This window comes from Impatiens glandulifera, unplaced genomic scaffold (genome assembly GCF_907164915.1).
Source record: "Impatiens glandulifera unplaced genomic scaffold, dImpGla2.1, whole genome shotgun sequence".
NCBI classification, from domain to species: Eukaryota; Viridiplantae; Streptophyta; class Magnoliopsida; order Ericales; family Balsaminaceae; genus Impatiens; species Impatiens glandulifera.
In genome coordinates, this window is record NW_025919610.1 from 42795 (window position 1) to 49713 (window position 6919).

The 6919-nt window shown below is 31.6% G+C and overlaps 1 pseudogene; it reads left to right on the top strand.

Moving 5' to 3' along the window:
* Positions 1 to 722: 722 nt before the first annotated feature.
* Positions 723 to 3354, top strand: LOC124918265 (annotated as a pseudogene).
* The last annotated feature ends 3565 nt before the right edge of the window (positions 3355 to 6919 follow it).

The following is a 6919-nucleotide window of genomic DNA, read 5'->3' on the forward strand; positions in this document are numbered from 1 at the left end:
ATTATATATTTTAGTATTCAGCACTTACTGCACATGGTTGGCCGTGATGTGAAAGAAAAGTCTTCATCCTCGTTTAAATGATCTGTATGTATACATACTTCTTTTTGCTCTTATCTCTCGCAATCGTTGTGACTTATATTCATCAATAACTCTTCGTGGCATGTTGTCAATTCCAAATGTCTCTTTCAGGTTTGTAAACATTTGCTTCAATCGAGTATAGATTTGGAGTTCATTCTGCATTCTACTTGCTTGATTGAATCTCTTGATTCTATGTAACGATATTTGTTATTTTCCGTATTAATTTGAGTGGCTGATTATTATATTAGGTTTTATCTTAGGAGATTTCAAATCCAGTTACAAATGAATGAATTAATCCTCCGTTTGTGCTGTGAATCTATTTCTTTGTTTGTTTCTGTGGCGGATGTCTAACAACATATTGAGTTCATTTGTAATCCATATGAGATGACATTGAGAAACATAGGTAATCTGAACTTTGCCTTGAGAGATTATAAAAATTCATTGGCAGTTTATTTGTATGATTCTGATTCAGATTCAGAAACAATCTAATAGATAGAAACAAACATATCACGCAATTAGGCTATGAATATCACGTTTGGGCTCAAGTATCTTCCCATCGAGCCAAATTGATACATCCATTGTTCTCCACTAGGTGAGGACAACAATGAAGTTGAGGAAATGAATGATTCAGAGCCAAATGTCTGATGATTGATTGGGAGGAAAGACTTACTTGCAAATGGGGATTTAATCTCGTACCAAATGTGAGGAAAGAGGCCAAATGTCCATTAAGTTTAGTCTTTTATGAATTCATTACCACAAATGACATGAATGGTACATAATTGATTGTATTTCTATCAGCCTACTATGATTATGGTTTGAATGAAACTTTCATTATATATCACAATTGTCTTATCTGCATTGATAATTAGATGACCATTTTTTAAATAGGCTTTTATTTGCCAAAGAATCATATGTGGTTTAATGTCTTGTTCATTGGGTCTCATATACAGAGTGCATCAAGACTGATAATGACAGATTCTACTTTCAACTGACGGATATGGATCAGGAGGTACAGTTTTTCTTTGTGTTTCAATAAGAAATATCATATAATGCCATCTCATTTTGTGATCGAGTTTATTTTGTTGTCATCGACACGAAAGAATCAGAGAAGTTGAGCTCAGTTCACATACTGTAAGGTCCCATGGGATTACAGTGGCGAGGATCCACTTGCATGATTGACTCATTTTACTGCTTCTTGGTGTGATATACTATGTTTTGAATACAATTAGTCCGTTCTATCGGTTTGTTGAGAAGGATATGATGTCTGACCTCAAGTATTCTTTGAAAGATAATACAGTTCCTCAATGGGCTGTTCCGGTATGTTCTTTTTCTATTATTTTTATTTAGAGAAATATTTAGAGGTCGTGTAACTTATGAATAGTGTTCCTTTCCATTGCTAGATATATGAAGTTATTTTTCCTATCTTGATTTTTCTAGCTAAGAGTTTATTTACGTAGGAAGGATGTATACGATCTTCATCATGCAACTTTAGGTAAAATTGAAATCCTTACTTTATGTTCCTTGTGTGAAATGTTATGTTTATAAGTTTTGAGAATAAAAAACAGGCCTACTTTTTTGTCCTCATCACGTCTGTTCTAACAAATGCGATAAAGGATGTTGTTGGTCGGTCTAGACCCGACTTCTTCTGGCGGTGCTTCCCAGATGGAAAGGATGTATGTATTTTACTCAATTTCTCTAGATAATGGCTTCATTTATAAATACCAAGTTCAGTTTACAGTTCAGATCTAAATGATAGGACAGAAATAATTTTAAATGAAATGAATATGGAATATACGGTTTTCCCACTAAGAATCCTTGATTGAAGTGGAGGTAGGTCTGTGGGGATCGTTCTAGCTTACACACCATGGAACAAATCCCGATTTAATTTTTTTTATAGAATCTGCAGTTTTATCTTAAAAGTATGCTAAGTGTGGTGTCTCATGTCTTACTGTTAGGCTTATGATTTGATTAGAAATGTTATTTGCCATGGAAACAAACATGTGATAAAGGAAGGGCATAAAATTTTTCCAAGTGGCCATACTTCGGGTAACTATCTTATTGATATTCAACGAAAATAGTCCTCCAATACTTTACTCAAAATCTTATTAATTTCTTGTTGTATTATTCTTTGCAATAATTCTTTGCCGGTCTAGGATTTATGTCGTTGTATTTATATGGAAAGATCAAGGTGTTTGACGGAAGAGGACATGTAGCAAAATTGTGCATCTCTTTTACCCTGCTACTCGTTGCATCACTTGTTGGTGTCTCTCGAGTTGACGACTACTGGCACCACTAGCCAGATGTGGCAGTAGGAGGTATACTAGGTGAGTTCATTGCGTGTTATGTTTATCAATTACTATTTGGGACTTGAACTTGGTTTTCTTTTGGCATATAATGCTAGTACATTAGCCATTTGGGGCTTTTGTCAAGGAAGAAGAGATTAATGCTTCTTTTTCTAAACTAATAAAATATCTAACACTAAATAATTTCGTGAAAAAAGAATGTCTGTTAGGAAAAAGCTCCCCAAATGGCACACATGTTAAATGTTTGAACATCATCTTGCAGTTCAAAGTTCAAACCCCATATGTTAAAAGAGGTCCAAGTTCAAGCCCCAATTTTAATAGCTTTGAGACTTGTTTGATGAGGTGTTATTTAGTCCTTGTTCAATATGAGTTTTTGAGATTAATATAAAATAACCGAATATCTCATCATCAATATACTCTTTATTCATTAAATTATAACCATAAGACTAATGTCCTTTTACCCAACTAACCGAGTTTTCAATAGCTTACTGTCGAAGTGTCCATATGACGACAGTGGTGAGTTGCTCTACTAGCCTCACACCCCTGCCAGAGATCATTTTCAAAAAAGAAAATGTTAATCGTCTTAGATAGTAAAAATGTTATTTATCTGCAGGTATGTATTGGCTACATTCTGCTATCTTCAGTTTTACCCGCCTCCATACCATGTTGAAGGTATGTCTAATTAGGGTTGTTGCGCTATCACATAAGTACTCACAACTAAAATAGAGCATTTTCTTCGTGAATATATTATCATCCCATTCCAGGTTCGGGTTCTTATGCCTACTCCAAAATGAGGGAGGAATCACGCAGTCGTAATCGCTCAGTCAATAGTGTTTTCACACAAAATGAAAATGAAGTATCGGGAAATACTCTAGTTGAATATGATCATCACCATAATTTCTTAGGGATGGGTTTATCGGGAAATTCTAGTTTGGCAGTTGATGACTTAGAACAGGGAATAATGTATAGTTAGTTATATACGTGCATTATTTGATGGTCAATTGATAGCTAACTATTTTTTATTGTTTTTTGTTCATTGAATCGTAGCGATGGCAGGAATTCACAGCCGCTTCACATCAATGGAGGCCAAGAGATCCAAAACAGATGAACTCGGTGGTAGTCAGGTTAACATATGGTTTTTATTTAGAGTTATTAGTTTATTTGGTTTTTATAGTTAGCCAGAGTTATTAGTTTATCTATGAACCATGTTAATATATTTCTATGGATAATTATTTTATCCAGCATTTATTTTATTATTTATTATTTATAATTTATAATTCAAATCAAATTGTTAGGTATTCAAATTAGATTTTAAGATTAGGAAACTATTTTATTGGACAAGACATGGTTCAATTATTACTATTTTTAATGAACGGTATAATGGCAATATTAATATACTTTTTGATAATCTTAATTATACTCACATGTCATAATATATAAACAGATTTTGTTTTAATACTCTTATAGGTAATAGTTTATAAAAAAATAATTTAATTTCATTGATTCGAACTTGCATCTTAAAAACTAAATAATATTATTAAAAATTTGGCAACAAAATTTTTGGTTAAATTTAACAAGTTATCACCTCTTTTCAAGAAATTGAGAAATATTGAAATAATAATTTTTTCTTTTACAAAATATGATAATTTTTTTTGATTAGTTGATATGGAAATAAAGGAATTTGAGGTAATTGTAAAGACAAAAGGTAACGACTTTAGTTCAAATATCTTCAAGTGCTTCATTACAAACATTATTTATCATATTTGGATGGAGAGGAACGCATGAAAATTATCAAGGGTTCGAAATGATGTGAATGTGAAGACGAATTCTCACTTGTGAAAGAAATTGGTTGATTTGTTAAAGATGAAATATTGCATATGAGAAATTTACTCTTACGTATGATTTCAAGGCACTATAAGTTTCATTGATTGCTTTCTTCAATTTTGTTCTCATTCTAGTTGTTTTTTTGTTTTCATCTTGTTGATTGATTCATTCTTGAAAAAGAAAATTGTTTTGCCGCCTAAATCATGAGCTCTTAAAATTCTTCACCCTTTTCGAGTCTTTTTATTTAATGACATTATGTCGTTTTATAAAAAAAATTAAGATAACAAAGTCATATGAGAAAATATTTTCAATCTAAAAAAGATGGTGAAATTATTATAAGAAGTTAAAGATTAATCAAATAAAATATTGTTGATCAAACACTAAATTTTATGGATTGGTTAGTTAGTTAACTTGCTAATCCGAAAAAGTTTTCTCAAAATTTTGATTCGGTCTTTGTGTTTGATTTTGTAGAATTTAAGATAGTGGTGAGTCGCTTCTTCAGTTTCGTTAGAAAGCTTATCTCGTGGTATTTTCTTGGTAAAATCTGTTAATGAATAAACAAGGGAGTCTAGAGGTTGTGCTAGAAGTCCTTGTTGAGATATAATATTGTATTTGTGGCAACTCAATTCGACCTTAAAAATTTATACCGCAAATTTTGAAAAATATTCTTCACCATGTACCGGAACTTTTGAAAAACATTCTTCACCATGTACAACATTTGAATGATTTTCTGAATTTTCTTCTATTGTAATTTGACGATCGGGCACTTGTTCATTTGTCAAAGCATCAACATCTTCACTGTCTAAACAATTTGCTGAATTTTCTTCTATTACAATTTTAAGCTTCTATAGTGGTATTTTCTTGGTAGAATCAATAAAGAAGTCGAAAGGTCATTTTGAAGTCTTTATTCAGATATAATGTTGTATTTGTAGCAACTTGATTCATTTTCAAGAATTTTTACCGTAATTTTTGAAAAAAGTTCTTCACCATGTACACCATCTGAATTTTCTTCTATTACAATTTGACAATCGAGCACTGGTTCATCTTCCAAACATAACCCAAATTGTTTTATGCCTTCAGTTTTAAGAAAATCTCATGTAATCACCATATTATGATCTAAACAAGCTTTAAAATTTGTATACCATAACCTGACATTATCTCTAAAATAAAATCTTGCAATTCTTTGTTGAATGTCGGTTGGTATGTCGTTAATCCTGAAATATTCTTCCGCTCCGCTGCACATATCCATTCATCTACATTTTTGCTGTCGGATTCTGGGAATTCTGTTTTACTTCCGTGCGTAAAATAATACTTTACGTATCTTGCATAAGAGGGAGAAAAAAAATCGTATCGATTCTTGCGGAAGGAGTTGATGGAGTGAAAAGATTAATTTGTCGAATTTTTCAAACCACAATTAGAGAATTGACAGCTCTAGTACCATTGTTACAATTCGTTTACTTAGTTACGTCACTTCCAAAGTTTTTCATAGAAACGATCGAAAAAAGAAAAAAGAATGAAGAATGATCAAGAAGGGGATGCAATGTCAATAGAAGAATAAGGTGCGACCAAGAAGAATAAGATGAGAATTTTAGAACACAACTCAAAGTAATGAAACTATTATTTCTTCTAACGTAATCCAGAAATTTAATAAAAAACTATTTATAAAAGTAGATCTAATTAACTAATTAACTATATTAAAAATTCGAATTAATACTAATAGGATTTAATTGTTACAACTATAAAACTTGAAGGATTTATCTATACTATTGGATCAATACAATATATATATATATCCGTTACATAATCACAAAAAAAGAAGTCACTATGATTAATATCATGAAGCATTCCATGTTCTACTAAAGCGTGATATATATATCAAATGAAGTAACGATCAAAAAAAAATTAAGATGACTAAACCTTGTAAACTTGAACCTACTTAAGTCCTTCCCCGTCCTAGTTCGTGATCTGCATCACGACCTCTTTCAACAAGATCTTCTTCTACAACTTTAATGACATCTTTTGATGATTGAGCAAATGATTCCAACGGTTGGTTCTGTTATCTGATTAGTAGTAATATACAAAGTCCAATGAATAAAAATAATTTTTAAAAATCATCCAATAAAATTCTTACCGAAACTCTTTTATTGTCGCATCTTCTTCAATCACATTTGATCTTAGGCGGTGGTGGTATCCAATCCAGATCCTCCTCTTAGTTGTCCTCATTATCAAGAATTTGTACAATCTCCTTTTTTATCTTCGTTTATTTTCTTAACCTAATTGTATATAATAACATCAACAAGATATAGTTATCGAAATTGGTAACAGGTTAATTTGTTTATTTGGGAGAGATTTATAACCTTATTGGATAGTTTACTCTCTTGGAACGACATGAAGAATATGAATCATCATCGTCATCATCTTCCCATTAGAGAAAAACGTCAATGAAAATTAACTTTATGTGTTTGAGAAGGGGTCATCTACCATCACTCTTTAGGAGCTTCTTTGATTAAAAGTAGGAAACAAATTGGGTTAAAAAATAAATACAAACCCATTCAGGATAATTTTAACAAATTAATATTAATATCCATTCCGGCACAATATGAGGCGGGGTGGGCATCAGATTTTCTTGATATACTTTAATAAAGATGTATACACAGGGCATTAAAATCATAGAGATACCAATAACGATCACTATGTATGTGGTTGGTAATAAT